General features: G+C 42.6%; 1 protein-coding gene across 1 annotated transcript in view; it reads left to right on the top strand.

The window, feature by feature from the left end:
- Positions 1 to 13,676: 13,676 nt before the first annotated feature.
- LOC101108419 (glycine N-acyltransferase-like) overlaps positions 13,677 to 18,979 on the top strand; it is a 30,118-nt gene continuing 24,815 nt past the window's right edge. The window contains exon 1 of the mRNA XM_004016494.6: positions 13,677 to 13,853. The gene's annotated coding sequence lies outside the window, so the exon portion shown is untranslated. The remainder of the gene's footprint in view (positions 13,854 to 18,979) is intronic.

The following is an 18,979-nucleotide window of genomic DNA, read 5'->3' as shown; positions in this document are numbered from 1 at the left end:
ATGAGATGACTGGATGGCATTACTGACTCAATGGACGTGAGTTTGAGCAAGTTCTGGGAGTCGGTGACGGACAGGGAGGCCTGGCGTGCTGCAGTCCATGGGATCACAAAGAGTCAGACACGACTGAGTGACTGAACTGATATATAACAGGTAAATAGCAAGGTGCTATCATTTGGCATAGGGAACTATACCCAACATCTTGTAATAAGCTATAACGGAGGAGAATCTGAAAAGAATATACAGAGGGGGCTGAATCACTTTCTGTACGATTGAAACTACTACAGCACTGTGAATTAAGCATCCGTCAAGTTTTCAAGAAAGCACTAAATTCATTAGCTGGGCCTCTGATTTTCTCTAATTAATAGTAATCTTCCAACAGGCTCACCGCCTGGTTTTTGTTCCAGACTCCCATACATCCTGGCTCTTTACTCCCTCTTCAGAGCAGTCCCTTAGAGCTCTCCAAGACGCTGTCTCCTGGGCTTAAAATCCTCAGAAAAATCTGATGAATAAAACATAATTCTCAGCTTCTAAGTTGTGCATTTTTTTTCAGTCAAAATGAGTTGGCCTCAATAGATTAACAAAACAGATACCTACCTGTCCCTGAAGCTGGGCGAAGAGCGAGTGGAAATTTGATCATCTGTTTGCCAACATCATCAATCCCAAAGGATCCATGTAGGACACAGGGAAAATGGTACTCAGAGACTGCAGCTGCCCAAGAAAGTGATAGATAAGCAATGCAAAGAAATAAGGTTTTGCTTTTTTTTTTTTAAATTACTTCTTCTGGCCATCTTTTTTCCTGAGATATAATCACACATAATGACCCAGTCCATTCTTCCTCAGGGGCTTGAGTTTCCTCTACCCCAGCCTCACTAAAGGAGGAGTCAAAATCTCCAAGTGATTGAGTAACTTGGAGTCCTGAATTTGAGGGCGTAAGTCATACCCCCTGCGTAGAGAACTTGAGAGCTCAAAGATCGTAGAGATCATCCAGCTCGAATGAACTGGAGGCCCTAGGAAGCAAATGGCTTCCACGATCAAGCACAGCTGGGTAATGGCCAGTCAGGAGTAAAGCCACGGTTCTCTGGCTCCCAGTACTCAATCCAGTAAAACCCAGATACAGTGGAGAGGAGGCGGGCCAATGAGAGAAAACCGATGGAGGCCAGCTTCCTTCCTGATGGCAAGTCTAGTGCTGGGAAACCTTGTTCTTTGTTGTCCAGCCACTAAGTCATGTCCAGCTCTTTGCAACCCCATGGGCTGCTGCACCCCAGGCCCTTCTGTCCTCCACTGTCTCCCAGAATTTGCTCAAATTCATGTCAGTTGAGCCAGTGATGCTGCCTAACCATCTCATCCTGTGCCACCCTCTTCTCCTCTTGCCTTCAATGTTTTCCAACATGAAGGTCTCTTCCAAAGAGTTGGCTCTTCCCATCAGGTGGCCAAAAATATTGGAGCTTCAGCTTTAGCATCAGTCCTTCCAATGAATATTCAGGACTGATCTCCTTTAGGATTGACTTAATTTGATCTCCTTGCATCTTCTCCAACACCACCGCTTGAAAGCATCAATTCTTTGGCACTTAGCCTACTTTATGGTCCAACTCTCACAACCGTACATGATTACTGGCAAAACCATAGCTTTGACTAGATGGATCTTTGTCAGGAAAGTGATGTCTCTGCCTTTTAATATGCTGTCTAGGTTTGACGTAGCTTTTCCTCCAAGGAGCAATAGTCTAAATTTCATGGCTACAGTCACTGTCCGCGGTGAGTTTGGAGCTCCGAAAAGAAAATCTGTCACTGCTCCCACCTTTGCCCATCTATTTGCCATGAAGTGATGGGACTGGATGCCATGATCTTAGTTTTGCTATGTTGAGTTTAGAGCCAGCTTTTTCACTCTCCTCTTTCACCCTCATCAAGAGACTCTTCAGTCCCTCTTTGCTCTCTGCCATTACAGTGCTGCCCTCTGCATATCTGAGGCTGTTGATGTTTCTTCCCTCAGTCTTCATTCCAAACTGTGCTTCATCCAGCCAGGCATTTCACGTGATGTACTCTGCTTAGAAGTTAAATAAACAGGGTGGCAAGATGCAGCCTTGTCATACTCTTTTCCCAATTTTGAACCAGTCAGTTGTGCCGCATCTGGTTCTTACTGCAGGGCACCATATATGAATATTATTATTGAAACCTTATTGATGAAGACACTGAGGTTCAGAGTGGCTACGTTCACACACACACACAGAGGTTTCATTATTATATTCAAACCCCAACGTGCTGAATTCCAAAGCCCACATTCTGTCCACTATCCTTTCTTATGAAAGTACAATGAAAGTACGCAGCACACACATATTTTGATGATAAATTAGCATTTCCAATGAATGCTAGGAGTTTATAGAGATGTCTCAGTAACTCTCTTGGTCACAGGGCATAATTTCATAACATAATTTCATGAACAGATACTAAGGGGCTGATTACTAAATGATTAGCCCTAGGTTACAATGACAAGTCCACATGAAGGAGATTTCCTTCCAAATGGCCTTCACACTAAGTAGACTATGTTTTAAATTTAAAGTTACTCCACACCCCCAATCTTCTTGCCTGTTCATACTGTTCATGGAGTTCTCAAGGCAAGAGCACTGCAGCAGTTTGCCATCCTCTTCTCTAGTAAAGTGAAAGTGTTAGGTGTTAGTCATGCCCTACTCTTTGTGACCCCGTGGACTATAGCCCTATAGTCTCCTCTGCCCATGGGATTTCCCAGGCAAGAACCCTGGAGTGGGTTGCCGTTCCTTTCTCCAGGGGCTTGTCCTAACCCAGAGATTGAATCTGCGTCTCTTATATCTCCTGCATTGGCACGTGGGTTCTTTACCATCCGAGCCAGCGGGTAGTTTAGGAAGCATTACTATGAACAAAGCTAGTGGAGGTGATGGAATTCTAGCTGTTATTTCAAATACTGAAAGATGGTGCTGCTAAAATGTTGCACTCAATATGCCAGCAAATTTGGAAGACTCAGCAGTGGCCACAAGACTGGAAAAGGTCAGTTTTCATTCCAATCCCAAAGAAAGGCAATACCAAAGAATGCTCAAACTACCGTACAATTGCACTCATCTCACATGCTAGCAAAGTAATACTCAAAATTCTCCAAGCTAGGCTTCAACAGGGTGTGAACTGAGAACTTCCAGATGCACAATCTGGATCTACAAAAGGCAGAAGAACCAGATATCAAATTTCCAACGTCCATTGGATCAAAGGAAAAACAAGGACATTCCAGAAAAACATCTACTTCTGCTTCATTGACTGCACTAAAGCCTTTGACTGTGTGGATCACAACAAAGTATGGACAATTCGTAAAGAGATGGGAATACCAGAGCACCTGATCTGCCTTCTGAGGAACCTGTATACAGGTCAGGAAACAACAGTTAGAACTGGACATGGAACAATGGACTAGTTCCAAATTGGGAAAGGAATACGTCAAGCCTGTATCATGTCCCACTGCTTATTTAACTTACATGCAGAGTACATCATGTGAAATACCAGGCTGGATGAAGCACAGGCTGAAATCAAAATTACCAGGAGAAATATCAACAGCCTCAGATATGCAGATAATACCACCCTAATGGCAAAAAGCAAAGGGGAACTAAAGAGCCTCCTGACGAGGGTGAAAGCAGAGTGAACCTGGCTGGCTTAAAACTCAACGTTCAAAAATATAAAATGAAACTTCCGGTGTTTCATGACTAATTGGAATCTATAGATGAGTTTGGGGGAAATAGTGATATAGCAGTAATGACTCCAGTGATTCTTTCTCTCCCTCCATACATCATGGATAGTTTCAATCGCTGTGTCTTTAGCTTCTCTTCCTTTGCAACGTCTCATTTACTGTTAATCATGTCCAGTGTATTTTTCATTTTAGATATAGCTTTTCAAGGCTTCATATGCATCTCCCATTCTCCTCCTCATTATAATCACATGTTCCTCTATCTCTTACACATGTGGAGTAAAATGATAACTATTTAACATTCTTGTTTGCAGGTTCTAACATGTCTGCATTTACTTACTTACAAAGAGAAAACTTATTGGCAAGAATCATTACAATAAGGGGCTTCCCTGATGGCTCAGATAGTAAAAATCTTCCTGCAATGCTGGAGACCCAGGTGCAGTCCCTGGATCAGGAAGATCCCTCAGAAAAGGAAACAGATACCCATTCCAGCATTCTTGCCTGGAGAATTCCATGAACAGAGGAGCCTGGAAGGTTACAGTCCATGTGGTTGCAAAGTCAGACACAACTGAGCAACACACACACACACATGCACACACACACATATACACACACATGCACACACACATATATACACACACATGCACACACACATATACACACACATATACACACACATGCACACACACACACATTACAAGAAGAAGAAAAGCACTCTTGCAACAGAAAACATCTCACCATATGTTTGCAGGTGTCTCCTCTGTGTCTGACTGTTCTGGTGTGTGTTTCTCTGGTTTCCTGATCCTTTACATACTCACCATTTATTGGATGGCAGACAATTTGAATCACAGGCTGTTAGTTGCTAGGTTCTGTCACACGTATTTACAATGCTGTCTCTTGTCCTGGTGCCTGGTGAAGTTATTGGAATCAACTGGATAATGTCAAGGCTTGCATTTAACCAGAGTTAGGGTGACTCTAGAATGAGGCAAGGCTGAATTTCATCCCCTGCTAAGCCTGAGCATCTTACCTGATGCCCTACGTTATGAGATATTTTCATGTCAACTCATAAGAACACAAGTATTCCCAGCCTTGTGGGACCTAGGGGAAATTGCCCACCTACTCTTTTCCGGCCACCTTTCCCTAGGTTAAAGCCTAAGGGAGTTTCCCCTCCACAGATCAGTACTGAGCCAGAGTCTAGAAGGCTGATTTCCCCAAGAATTCTCCAGATATCCCTCCCTGTGTCTGTCCGTCCATCTGTCTCTCTCTGAAGCTCCGCCCGGGTCTCCCCAGCCTCCAGTCTCTGTAAGCACAGCTGGGTGAGAGCCTGTGTTCTGGTCAGTTCTATTTCCGTGAGCTGCAGCCTTCACACAGTGAGTTGATTCAATCCTAAGGCTCACGTTTTCTGTTTCCCTTTTCTGAGGGATCATATTTCTATGGTGCCTGATGTCCAGCATATGAAAACTGTTTCATTTACTTTGTTGAGTTTTGTCATAGCCTGGGGAGGGAAGGTACGTAGTCACATCCTGTTTCTCTGTCTTGGCCAGAAGCAGATGTATATTCGCTGTTTGAAAACCACATTTTATCCAATTCTGGCCTGGAGGATGGTAGTCACGTATGGCAGGTTTTAAGAGAACATCTACCCAAAATACCTCTTCAGTGCCTTCATGAGAAAGGAGCTTCCTACAGAGGCCACTTCTCCAAAGCTGAGAAATGTAAACAACCTTGTTGTTCAGCCGTGTCTGACTCTGCGACCCCACGGACTGTGGCACACCAGGCCTCCCTGTCCTTCACCATCTGCTGGTGCTTGCTCAAACTCATGTCCATTGAGTCAGTGATGCCATCCAATCACCTCATCCTCTGTCGTCCCCTTCTCTTCATGCCTTCAATGTTTCCCAGGTCAGGGTCTTTTCCAGTGAGTCAGTTCTTCACATCTGGTGGCCAAAGTATTGGAGTTTCAGCTTCAGCATCAGTCCTTCCAACGAATGTTCAGGACTGATTTCTTTTAGGATTGACTGGTTGGATCTCCTTGCAGCCCAAGGGACTCTCAAGAGTTTTCTCTGGTGCCACAGTTCAAAAGTATCAATTCTTTGGCACTCAGCCTTCTTTATGGTCCAAATCTCACACCCATGCATGACTACTGGAAAAATCATAGCTTTGACTAGATGGACCTTTGTCAGCAAAGTAATGTCTCTGCTTTTGAAAATGCTGTCTAGGTTGGTCATAGCTTTTCTTCCAAGGAGCAAGCACCTTTTAATTTCATGGTGCTGTCACCATCTGCAGTGATTTTGGAGCCCTGAAAACTAAAGTCTGTCACTGTTTCCAATGTTTTCCCATCTATTTGCCATGAAGTGATGGGACTGGATACCATGATCTTAGTTTTTTGAATGTTGACTTTTAAGCCAACTTTTTCACTCTCCTTTTCACTTTCATCAAGAGGCTCTGTAGTTCTTCTTCACTTTCTGCCATAAGGGTGGTTTCATCTGCATATCTGAGGTTATTGATATTTCTCCTGGCAATTTTGATTCCAGCGTGTGCTTCACCCAGCCTGGCATTTTGTGTGATACATAAAAATACAAGTATTAAGTTAGACAAGGTGAGGCACTGGAGGAATATGTTTCAGATGAAGGAAGAAGATAAAACCCAGAAAAAGAACTGAGTGACATGGAGATAGGCAATCTACCCTAAAAAAGACTTCAGTGTAGTGACCGTAAAGATGATCAAGGAACTCGGAAGGAGAGTGGGCACACAAAAGCAGAAGTTGGAAATGTTTAACAAAGAGTTTAAAAATGTAACAACCAAACAGAGATGAGGAATACAATAACTGCAATGAAAAATACACTAGAAGGAATCAGTGGTAGAGTAAATGACGCAAAGGAGCAGACCAGTCAGTGGGAATCACTGCCACTGAATAGAAAAAAGAATGAGAAGGAGCAACCCAATGTCCTTAAAGATAAAAAGGTATTTTATGGAAACAAGATTGTCCAGCCTTAGGTGGGTTTATTTGGATATTCTTTTAACATGCTGATTACCATACTGTTTGAGGTAGGTGGTAAAGAAATGGGCAGGATGCCCCAAGATTTATGCCCGTGCCTGTCCAGAGACTTCGGGTTTCCAGACCCTGAGAGTCTTTGCCCAGTTGTCATTTGTCACGACAACTGTCATGTAACCCTCAATTGTCATGTAACTTTCTCAAATTGCAGCGTTTCCTGTCTAGAGTAAGCAATAACACTATAGCAAGGACTTCTGCGAGGAAGCGTTAACAGAATGCAAGTGAAAGCGCTTTATGACTGCTGCATGTTATATACTTAGAGATGATTGGTTTAGGATACCTAAGTCTCGTACCCTGGGTAATGTGGTAAAAACATGAGATTAGGGGTCAGGAATGTGTCTGAATTACAAGTAAGATTCAGCCACTCAGTGGATGATACTGGGCAAATCTCATCAACACTGTTGAATTTTGTTTCTTATTTTTTTTAATGCAGATAAAAATACATGCATCTGTAAAAACAGATATGAAAAGGATTGTGGAAATACAAGTTAAAGAACTGGCTCAAGATTCCAGATGGAGGCCAGTAATCATTTGCCTAAGCTTCATTATGTGATTAAATTAACACTGCTTGGAGTAAGAGAAAAAGTAATCTGTTGACATTCCAGATGTGTTGAGGATTTCCTGTAAGCTGGAGAAGGAGAAGGACCAAGACCAGGCTGAAATGAAAGTCTAAGAAACGGCCCCCTGTAACACATGTGTGAAATGTCAGCCAGAAGAACACATAGGGCAGAATCAGCCCCCAGCCAGCAAACTGGAATAACCCTAACCCAGGCTTGTTATTGTTCAGAGCTAGATTATGTAAACTTGGCTGGTTGACCTTTGGTTCCATCCTGATTTTTTGCTGACTAGTTTGCAAATGTGAGTGTTACTCAAGCAGAAGGCATTTGAGGGGCCGGAGAAGGTAAAGGAGGGCCTTTGGGTACTGGAAGCAACAGAGAACTATGACCTTTGCAAGAGGGGAGGGCCTCACACAAAAAGGGCAAATGATTCCACAGTCTGTAACATTCCACTCCCATCCCCCAAAATACCAGGGATGTGGAGTAAATTGTGAATAGGAACTCTCACACTCAAACATAAAAAGAAAACCAGCAATGACCAAAGAATTGACAAGGAAAGAGGCATAAAACTCAGCCTGTGGGTGAATTCACAGCTGCCGAAACAGACACTGGGCAGGTAGGAGATTTTAGGAAAGTATAGTTGTTGGTGTATTATATTCATAGAAGGGACCAACCTCTAGTCAACCTCTAATTTTGGAAATTAAGTACTGGAACTTTGAATAGAAATCTCAGTAGATGTTCCGAGTAGCAAAGTGGACACAGCTGATAGATAATTAGAAAGGTAAGAAGTTCCGGTAGATGGTGTATGTCAGAACATCACATAGAACGGACGCTGGATGGAAAATAGGAAAGAAAACGTAGGAAAACTGAACAACATCGACAAGTCTGGACACTCATCTAAGTGGCATTCCAAAAAAATGAGAGCAGAGAGTGGTATTACGAAAACAGCGTAAAAGGGAGAAGACAAAGGAGCGTCAGAAGATGCAGCGGCTGCTGCTGAGTCGTGTCCGACTCTGTGCGACCCCATAGACAGCAGCCCGCCAGGCTCCCCCGTCCCTGGGATTCTCCAGGCAAGAACACTGGAGTGGGTTGCCATTTCCTTCTCCAATGCATGAAAGTGAAAAGTGAAAGTGAAGTCGCTCAGTCGTGTCCTACTCTTCGAGACCCCATGGACTGCAGCCCACCAGGCTCCTCCGCCCATGGGACTTTCCAGGCAAGAGTACTGGAGGGGGTGCCTTCGCCTTCTCCGGAAGATGCGGCTGATTTTCCAAAAATGAGGAATGGCTTAAGACTGAAATAACTCACTTAAAACTGAGTGTGAAAAGAACTCCTCCGATATATCACTGTGAAATTTCTCAGCACCAGAGGGGAAGACAAGATCCTACAAGGTTTTGGAGAGAGGGGATAACCTGGTTATGATGAGAAAAATAAGAATCTTCCTGACTTCAGACTTCTCATTAACAACCCTAGACAGTTAGTAAACAGAGAAATGATACCATGGAGATTCTCCGAAAAGGTCTTAAATCCACCATCATAAAGACAGGGAAAACAGGCTCTAATTAGAAGATCAAATTAAAGAAATAGTTGGACATGCAAAAACTTAAGATATTTAATACACAGATTCTCTCTCTTAAAAGGTGTTATTAATGTGTGATGTGTGTGTCAGTACTTCATTCATTTTATTGCTGAATGTTATTCAATAATGTCTCATCCTGTATGGGTCTGATCCCTTCATTGGCAGCTCCATGTCAGGAAATAGCTCCATCAGTACTAAATCCCAATATTTTACAACCTGACTGAGGTAAATGTTGAAAAGCTGGAGCTATCTATACTACCATCTGAGCTGTCTTCAATAGGAGCAGGCTACATTTCCTCATCAATTACATGACCAATCCCTGCCTGAGCTATAAAGCATGTGATTCTGGGAAAAAAATCTGAGAATGACCTCCTTGGAGCCTCTCTGGAAGGGATTCTATGGGTATTTCTGATGACCAGTTCCTCTGGAAGGCTCCATGGACTAATATTCAAATAATAAGAATTAGAAAAGCATCAAAAGTCTTAAAATTCACTTTTTAGGGAGCGTCTGAAAGTAGATGGTTCACAAAATTGCCTCAAAACAAACAAAACCCAAACCAGAAATCTACATTAATTAGTCAGCTTCCACCAAAAACCATTGAACCAAGTTCTCCCAGATTGTCGCCAACTACTAATAGTTCTATTCTGTTTATAACATTTTGTCCTTTGTTGCTTAGATTGTAGTATTCTTTTTTCTAGGTTAAGGTTATGCAATTCTAATTCACAAAATGTTTCCCTTGCCTTGTGCTAAGTCACTTTAGTTGTATCCAACTCTTTGTGACCCCATGGACTGTGGCCCACCAGGCTCCTCTATCCATGGGATTCTGCAGGCAAGAATATTGGGGTGGGTTGCCATTTCCTTCTCCAGGGGATCTTCCCCACCCAGGGTTGAACCCACATCTCTCACGTCCCCTGCATTGGCAGGCGAGTTCACCACTAACTCCATGTGTGGGCTACGCTTAACTACAAATAATAACTTGGTTAGGTTTTAAAAACAATCCCATCCTGACTCTATAAATTACTTCTTCCAAGTCATTGCTGGTTCAGTGAACTTAAAGAATTTCTGCACTTGATAGCTCCTAAAAAAAAGAATCCATAAATAATGGACATATATTTAACTGATGAACATTCAGACGTACAAGCTGGCTTTAGAAAAGGCAAAGGAACCGGAGATTAAATTGCCAACATCTGCTGGATCATCAAAAAAGCAAGAGAGTTCCAGAAAAATATCTATTTCTGCTTTATTGACTATGCCAAAGCCTTTGACTGTGTGGATCACAATAAACTGTGGAAAATTCTGAAAGAGATAGGAGTACAAGACAATCGGACCTGCCTCTTGAGAAACCTATATGCAGGTCAGGAAGCAACAGTTAGAACTGGACATGGAACAACAGACTGGTTCCAAATAAGAAAAGGAGTACGTCAAGGCTGTATGTTGTCACCCTGCTTATTTAACTTATATACAGAGTACATCATGAGAAATGCTGGGCTGGAAGAAGCACAAGCTGGAATCAAGATTGCCAGGAGAAATATCAATAACCTCAGATATGCAGATGACACCACCCTTATGGCAGAAAGTGAAGAGAAACTCAAAAGCCTCTTGATGAAAGTGAAAGTGGAGAGTGAAAAAGTTGGCTTCAAGCTCAACACTCAGAAAACGAAGATCACGGCATCCTGTCCCATCACTTCATGGGAAATAGATGGGGAAACAGGGGAAACAGTGTCAGACTTTATATTTGGGGGCTCCAAAATCACTGCAGATGGTGATTGCAGCCATGAAATTAAAAGATGCTTACTCCTTGGAAGGAAAGTTATGACCAACCTAGATAGCATATTCAAAACCAGAGACATTACTTTGCCTACAAAGGTCCATCTAGTCAAGGCTATGGTTTTTCCAGTGGTCATGTATGGATGTGAGAGTTGGACTGTGAAGAAAGCTGAGCACCAAAGAATCGAGGCTTTTCAACTGTGATGTTGGAGAAGACTCTTGAGGGTCCCTTGGACTGCAAGGAGATCCAACCAGTCCATCCCAAAGGAGATCAGTCCTGGGTGTTCATTGGAAGGACTGATGCTGAGGCTGAAACTCCAGTACTTTGGCCCCCTCATGCGAAGAGTTGACTTGTTGGAAAAGACCCTGATGCTGGGAGGGATTGGGGGCAGGAGGAGAAGGGGGCGACAGAGGATGAGATGGCTGGATGGCATCACCAACTTGATGGACATGAGTCTGAGTGAACTCTGGGAGTTGGTGATGGACAGGGAGGCCTGGCGTGCTGAGGTTCATGGGGTTGCAAAGAGTTGGACACAACTGAGCGACTGAACTGAACTAAATTTAACAAGAATATTCTGATCAACAGCTAGATTTTAGGAATGTTAGAAAGACACTGTTAATAAACATTCATGGAATATTTTCTGGAACAATTTTTTTTTTTACTGCACCCCATAGCGTGTGGAATTGTAGCTCCCCAACCAGCGATGGAATCCGTGCCCCTTGAATTGGAAGAGTGAAGTCTTAACCAATGGACCACCAGGAAAGTCCCTGGAACAATACTTTTGGTAAGTCATGTTGATAAGACTTGATTAAATTTGTTCAAGATTATAAAAATATTATCTTTCAGCCTAATCATTTCAATCACTCCATCCTCAGCCAGACTAGCCCTTTGTCACTATTGAGAGTCATTTCCTGTCTAGTAATGTGTGTGCATGCTAAGTCGCTTCAGTCGTGTCCAACTCTTTGTGACCCTATAGACTGTAGCCCGCCAGCCTCCTCTGTCCATGGGATTTCAAATTTCTTAGACATAGAATAAAAAGGATGGTGCTAAACTGTGTTACACTGATTTTACCAATAATGACGCTTCTTTGGGGGGACAATACTACAAAAAGTAAATATCCTTGTGCTATGAAGACAAATATACACATATTCCTGAGGATCGGGAACTGTTTTTTGTGACATAACCCAGACATGGAGAACCTACCGAGTTAGTCATTTTAACCACACCTCACAAGAGGCTCCTGGGTTCTTATCCTATGGGGGAATCAGGTTCTTCTCTAAGTCAGGACTTTGGGAATCTTAGACCATGCCCGTGTATTTCTTCCCTAACTCCCTCAGTGGACTATAGGTCTTTTCTAGAGTCTGGAACTGTCAAGTATACCTGGAGTTACGCCTGCTAGCTAATGGGACACCTCTAGCCTTAGGTTGTCGTAAAGAACACACTTCATTCTATGCGACCGTGTCAAATTAGTTTATGTTTTTTAGCCTAGAGTTTGAATTTTATTTGACTGACTGGTAAAGAGTCTGTGCCATTGAATATTCAGGACTGATTTCCTTTAAGATGGACTGGTTGGATCTCCTTGCAGTCCAAGGGACTCTCAAGAGTCTTCTTCAACACCACAGTTCAGAAGCATCAATTCTTTGGCACTCAGCTTCTTTATGGTCCAACTCTCACAGGACTAACACCAAAAATGAGCTGGAGCCATCTATATGTAAGATAAATAAAATGTTTCAATGTTTTTACAGCAGATTTCAATGCTTCTACAGCAAGAAACTGTTTCTTTTCCCAAGTTAGATCACTGATAAGTGAAAGTCACTCTGTTGTGTCTAACTCTTTGCAACCCCATGGACTATGCTGTCCATGGAATTCTCCAGGCCAGAATACTGGAGTGGGGAGCCTTTCCTTTCTCTAGAGGGTCTTCCCAACCCAGGGATTGAACCCAGGTCTCCTGCATTGCAGGCAGATTCTTTACCAGCTGAGCCACCAGGGAAGCACTATCCCTGATAACATAAAAGTAACTTGCCTCCATGCTTTATCTCTGTTTGCAAGATATATTATGTGTGTTAAGCTATCTGACTGCTGATAATTTTTTTAAATTTCTTTATGTGGTTTTGGTTTTTTTAAAAAAAATGTTTATTTGCTTATTTGGTCCTGCTGGGCCCTAGTTGCAACACGAGGGATCTTGGCTGCCTTATTCAGCGTCTTCGTTGCAGTGTGCTGTCTCTCCAGCTGTGTGGGCTTAGTTCCCTAACCTGGGATTGAACCTGCTTCCCCTGCTTTGCAAGGTGGATTCTTAACCTCTGGACTCCGAGGGAAATCCCTTGATAATGTTTAAACATGAATTTGTTTTCCTTGAATACCAGGAATCCCAAGTGAAGGCAAAACCTTATCTAACCCAGTACATGAGCATCTTCACTTATATATAATGAGCTAGTTACGAAGAGCCACCTTGAGTCAACATAAACGAGAGCTTTGGTGGGGATGTTTATAACAAAAACTCGCACTGTGCAGGACTGTTAAGGACGGAGTAGTATATCACCTCCCCCTGACATTCTTCTCTTCAGCGCCTCACATTAGAATGATCGCATCCAAAGGGACTGGATCTATAACCACAGGGAAAAAAGGCTTTCACTCAATATTTTGAGAGACACATTTACCCAGGCAGCTTACACGGTATATGTGCGTAATTTTGTTTTGTTCTCGTTCATTTAAGAGACATTAATATACATATCTTGTATTTCTCAGGTACTTCCCTAAGCAGCTCACAAATGTTAGCCTGTTTAACGTAACAAACCAGAAACCTATAAGCGTAGGCAGTGTTATTGATCTCACCTATAGATAAGGAAACAGAGGCAAAGAGGTGTTAGCTGCTTTGGTCATAGAGACATGACTGGTAAACAGTAGGGTTACAAATGCTGAGTTCCAGCCAGACTCCCGGATTTGCAGAAACAGCAGCACATGTGACCCAGAAGGAGGGCCCAGAGGCCCAGGCGAGGCTGCACCAGCTCCCTGAACCATCTCCCTTCTTTTTTAAGGAGGAAGGGTCAACACTGACAGCTCCAGCTTAGCTGTTTCTGTAGAAAAACTACCACAACCCACTTTGCAGCTCCTGGCTGGGGGTGCCAGGAGACGAGCATTTCACGTTCTGGAAAAGGCTGCTGCTTCTCATTGGCTCCTCGGGACTCTTCTCTGTGGAGACAGCTTTCCAGGTGAGGACTCACCTCAGCAGAGAGAATTGCTGCTCTCTGATACTCACCTCCTCCCTTTTCTTCCCACAAGAGGGTAGGAAAAATCAGATGCTCTTGTCGGTTTTAGACAGGAAGTGCCGAGCTTCTTGATTGATATTTATGCCAAAGGGGAGGGAGCCTATTTGATTTGGAAATAATGCATTGCCTCTACTGTGTATATGATAGACGTACTGTGGGGAAAAAAAGAAAACGACTTCTTGGAAGGGCGAAGCCAGCTTTCCGTTCTGAGCAGATGAATAGAACGGAGGGGGTTTGGGAGTTGGCGGGTGAGTGGAGAGGTAGTAACACATGCAGGAAGGATGCTGAGCCAGGCAGCATTCACCTAACACACCCACAGTGTTGAGACATGACGCAGACGTGGTTCTGTTTACTCTTTTAGGAAACATTCTACAGGAGGTAGCTTGTTCCTTAGATAAAGGTTAACCAAGAAAGCAAAGTAGTCGCTTCAAAGTCAGAGAGGAAATATGCAGAAGCACAGAGACTAGAATGCACGCTCGTTAATTCAGATCCTGTGAAAGAGAAAGTTAACGTAAAATATTTTATCAATAATGTTATGGCCATAAAATGGCTTTTTTAGTTTTTTTTAAAGTTGAAATATAACTGCTTTACAACGTTGAGTTGCTTCCTGCTGTACAACAAAGCGAATCAGCTATCTGCAACATATATCCCTTCCCTGGGCTTCCCTGGTGGCTCAGATGGTAAAGAATCTGCCTACAGTTAGGAGTCCTGGGTTCAATCCCTGGGTCGGGAAGATGCCCTGGAGGAGGAAATGGCAACCCACTCCAGTACTCTTGCCTGGAGAATTCCTTGGACAGAGGAGCCTGGGGGGCTGCAGTCTACCGGGTCGCAAACAGTGGGACACTGAGCCATGTTCACTCACTCATGAGGTCCCCTCCCTCGTGAGGCTCCCCGCCCACCCCATGGCCCCCATAAGTCATCAGCACTGAGCTGAGCTCCCTGTTACACAGCAGCTTCCAGCTAGCCATCTAGTTCACACATGGGTGAGTGTGCATGTCAGTGCCACTCTCTCGGTTTGCATTAAGCAGCTTTTCACGTCTTGTTTTCCCTTCTAAGTTTCTCTTTCTACCTCCGTCCAGTTCTCATATTATGTTGCATATTGACTGTGTCTAAGCAGAGATTTACACGGTGTAATCAAGGATCAGGTACTGTTTTGTGTTCCACATTTTCTCCTTTGATTTTAGGATTCTCCCGTGCGTGGCATAGTTATTATGTCAATGGCTCCTAGAATCGTAGCGTACTGAGATCATCGTTTACGTAATCTTCTCCTAGTGCTAGACATCAAGGACGTGCCCTGTTTGTTTCTATTTGTTAGTGTTTTATTTAACTAGAGTTTGCTTTCTTTGTTTAAATTGTTCAACATTTTGCAAATATTTCCAGTCACGATGGCTGGCTCTGAAGTGCTTATTATTTTTTTGTGTTTTGGCTTTGACCTTTGCCAAAGCTAAAAGCTCATGATGACTGGGCAGTATTCTAGAGCCTCTTCAGTTTTCAATCTACTCATTAACAAGGCAACATGTTTTGCTGTTGCTGGTGAGGATGGTGGTACTTTCCGCTGTGTGTATGTGTGCCTGCCTAACAGAACAGCCTCATATTAAATGGCTTGCAGTATTGTAACAATGTTCAGTTCTGTTCAGTTCAGTTGCTCAGTCGTGTCCGACTCTTTGCGACCCCATGAACTGCAGCACTCCAGGCCTCCCTGTCCATCACCAACTCCTGGAGTTCACTCAGGCTCACATCCATCGAATGGGGACACCATCCAGCCATCTCATCCTCTGTCATCCCCTTCTCCTCCTGCCCCCAGTCCCTGCCAGCATCAGGGTCTTTTCCAGTGAGTTAACTCTTCGCATGAGGTGGCCAAAGTACTGGAGTTTCAGCTTCAGCATCAGTCCCTCCAGTGAACACCCAGGACTGATCTCCTTTAGGATGGACTGGTGGGATCTCCTTGCAGTCCAAGGGGTTCTGAAGAGTCTTCTCCAACACCACAGTTCAAAAGCATCAATTCTTCAGCGCTCAGTTTTCTTCACAGTCCAACTCTCACATCCATACATGACCACAGGAAAAACCATAGCCTTGACTAGACAGACCTTAGTCAGCAAAGTAATGTCTCTGCTTTTCAGTATGCTATCTAGGTTGGTCATAACTTTCCTTCCAAGGAGTAAGCGTCTTTTAATTTCATGGCTGCAATCACCATCTGCAGTGATTTTGGAGCCCCCCAAAATAAAGTCTGACACTGTTTCCACTGTTTCCCCATCTATCTGCCATGAAGTGATGAGACCAGATGCCGTGATCTTCGTTTTCTGAATGTTGAGCTTGAAGCCAACTTTTTCACTCTTCTCTTTCACTTTCATCAAGAGGCTCTTTAGTTCTTCTTCACTTTCTGCCATAAGGGAGGTGTCATCTGCATATCTGAGGCTATTGATATTTCTCCGGGCAATCTTGATTCCAGCTTGTGCTTCTTCCAGCCCAGCGTTTCTCATGATGTACTCTGCATAGAAGTTAAATAAGCAGGGTGACAACATACAGCCTTGACGTACTCCTTTTCCTATTTGGAGTCAGTCTGTTGTTCCATGTGCAGTTCTAACTGTTGCTTCCTGACTTGCATATAGGTTTCTTAAGAGGCAATGTTACAACCCTAGAAATTTGGCATCAAACTCATTTTGTCTCTTACAGGAGGCTTTCAGACAAAAAGTCACATTTGCCTCCTGGAACGCTGGACTTCTCCTTGGTGCTGGGAAGGATTGAAGGCAAAAGGAGAAGGCAGCAGAGGAGGAGATGGTTAGATAGCATCACTGACTCAATGCAGATGAATTTGAGCAAACTCTGGGAGATAGTGGAGGACAGAAGAGCCTGGTGTGTTGCAGTCCATGGGGTCTCAAAGGGTTGGACACCACCTAGTGACTGAGCAACAACAAACCCTGGGGTCAGGAAGACGATATAAATGCCTGGAGACATCTTTGTTTCTCACAGCTGAGAGTGGAAGTGTTACTATTGAGAGCTAGTTAATAGAGTCTAGTGATGTTATTATACGTTCTGTGATGCATAGAATTGCCTCCCCCAACAAAGACTTATCTAGCCTGAAATATAAGTAGTGCTAAATTTAGGGAACCCTGCTCTAAACTGAGCAAGAAGTTTTGAAAAAGAACATGAATTGCCAGGACTGTCAGTGATGAGTGAGGGAACACTACTGTAGATCCCACAGACATTTAATGGATGAGAAAACATAGACGACTTTGTGCAATAAATCCTACAGCTTAGATGAAATGGAAAAAAATTCCTCTAATGACTTAAATAAATAACCAGATGTGTCTGACTCTGTAACTGCATGGACTGTAGCCTGCCAGGCTCCTCTGTCCATGGGATTCTCCAGGCAAGAATCCTGGAGTGGGTTGCCATTCCCTTCTCCAGAGGATCTTTCTGACCCATGGGTCAAACCTGGGTCTCCTGCATTGCAAGCAGATTCTTCACTGTCTGAGCCACCAGAGAAGACCCTACTAAATAACCAGAAGTTCCCTCAAAAATCAGAAAAGCCATATATTTACAAAGGAAATTGAATTTGTAGTTAAAACATTTCCACAGAGAAATTTAATTGTAAATAAAAATATTTCCAAATCCAGATGGCTGCACTGTGGAAATAAACAAATGCTTGATGAAGAAACACCAATTCTCTTAAGAAAATAGAGGAGGAGGAAACTCTTTCCCAATTTGTATTTTCTGAACATAAATGTTATATCAAAACAGATAAAAACTTTACTAGAAAATAAGAATATAGATCAACATAGATCAATCATTCACAAACATAGGTGCAAAAATCCTTTAAAATAATATAAAATTGATCCAACAATATATAAAAATAATACCTTATGAATAATAGATTTATATCAAAAAATATTATCATTTAGCATTCAAAAATAATAATTGAAATTCAACATGTCAACAAGAAAAAAATCACATAATTATCCCAATAGATGTATTAAGAATGGCTGACAAATATCAACATTGATTTATGATTTTTAAGAAAACCTCTTAAAGAGCAACTTTTTCAACATGACAAAGGTGATCAATGAAAAATTAACAGTTAAACTTAAGTAATAAAATAAATACTTTTCCCCAATATCAAGAAGAATGCTCATATAGCACCTCCTATAAAATATTTTCCTGCAAGTTCTAAGCAGTACAATAAGAAAAGAAAAGGAACAAAACACATACAGATGGAAGAAATAAAATTATCTTCATTTGCAAAAAAATTTGATCACATATCTAGAAAATTTTAATTGCAAAAATACGCAACTACTGAGGGCAATTGTGGGAAAGATTAGTTTTCATTCCAAAGAAGGGCGATGCCAAAGAATGCTCAAACTGCCAAAGACTGTACAATCGCACTCATTTCACATGCTAGAAGGTAATGCTCAAAATCCTTCAAGCTAGTCTTCAGCAGTACATGAACCCAGAGTTTCCAGATGTACAGCTGGGTTTAGGAAAGGCAGAGGAACCAGTATCAAATTGCCAACATTGGTAGGATCATAGAGAAAGCAAGGCAATTCCAGAACATCTACTTCTGCTTCATCGATTACGCTAAAGTCTTTGATTGTATGGATCAAAACAAACTGTGGAAAATACTTACAGAAATGGGAGTATCAGACCACCTTACTTACCTCCTGAGAAACCTGTGTGAGAGTCAAGAAGCAACAGTTAGAACCAGACAGGGAACCAACGACTGGTTCAGAATTGGAAAAGGAGTACGTCAAGGCTGTATATTGTCACCTTGCTCAGTTAACTTCTGTGCAGAGTAGATTGTGCAAAATGCCAGGCTGGATGAATCACAAGCTGGAATCAAGATTGCTGGGAGAAATATCAATAACCTCAGATAGGCAGATGGTATCAATTTAATGCATGAAAGCAAAGAGAGACTAAAGAGTTATTGAATGAGGGTGAAAGAGGAGAGTGAAAAAGCTGGCTTAAAACTCAGCATTTAAAAAATGAAGATCATGGCATCTGGTCCATCACTTCATGGTGTGAAGAAGGGGAAAAAGCAGAACATTGACAGATTCTCTTTTCTTGGGCTCCCA

Source organism: Ovis aries, chromosome 15 (genome assembly GCF_016772045.2).
Source record: "Ovis aries strain OAR_USU_Benz2616 breed Rambouillet chromosome 15, ARS-UI_Ramb_v3.0, whole genome shotgun sequence".
Taxonomy (NCBI): Eukaryota; Metazoa; Chordata; class Mammalia; order Artiodactyla; family Bovidae; genus Ovis; species Ovis aries.
The sequence above is the reverse complement of the archived record's forward strand: the minus strand, read 5'-3'. Positions and strand labels throughout refer to the sequence as shown.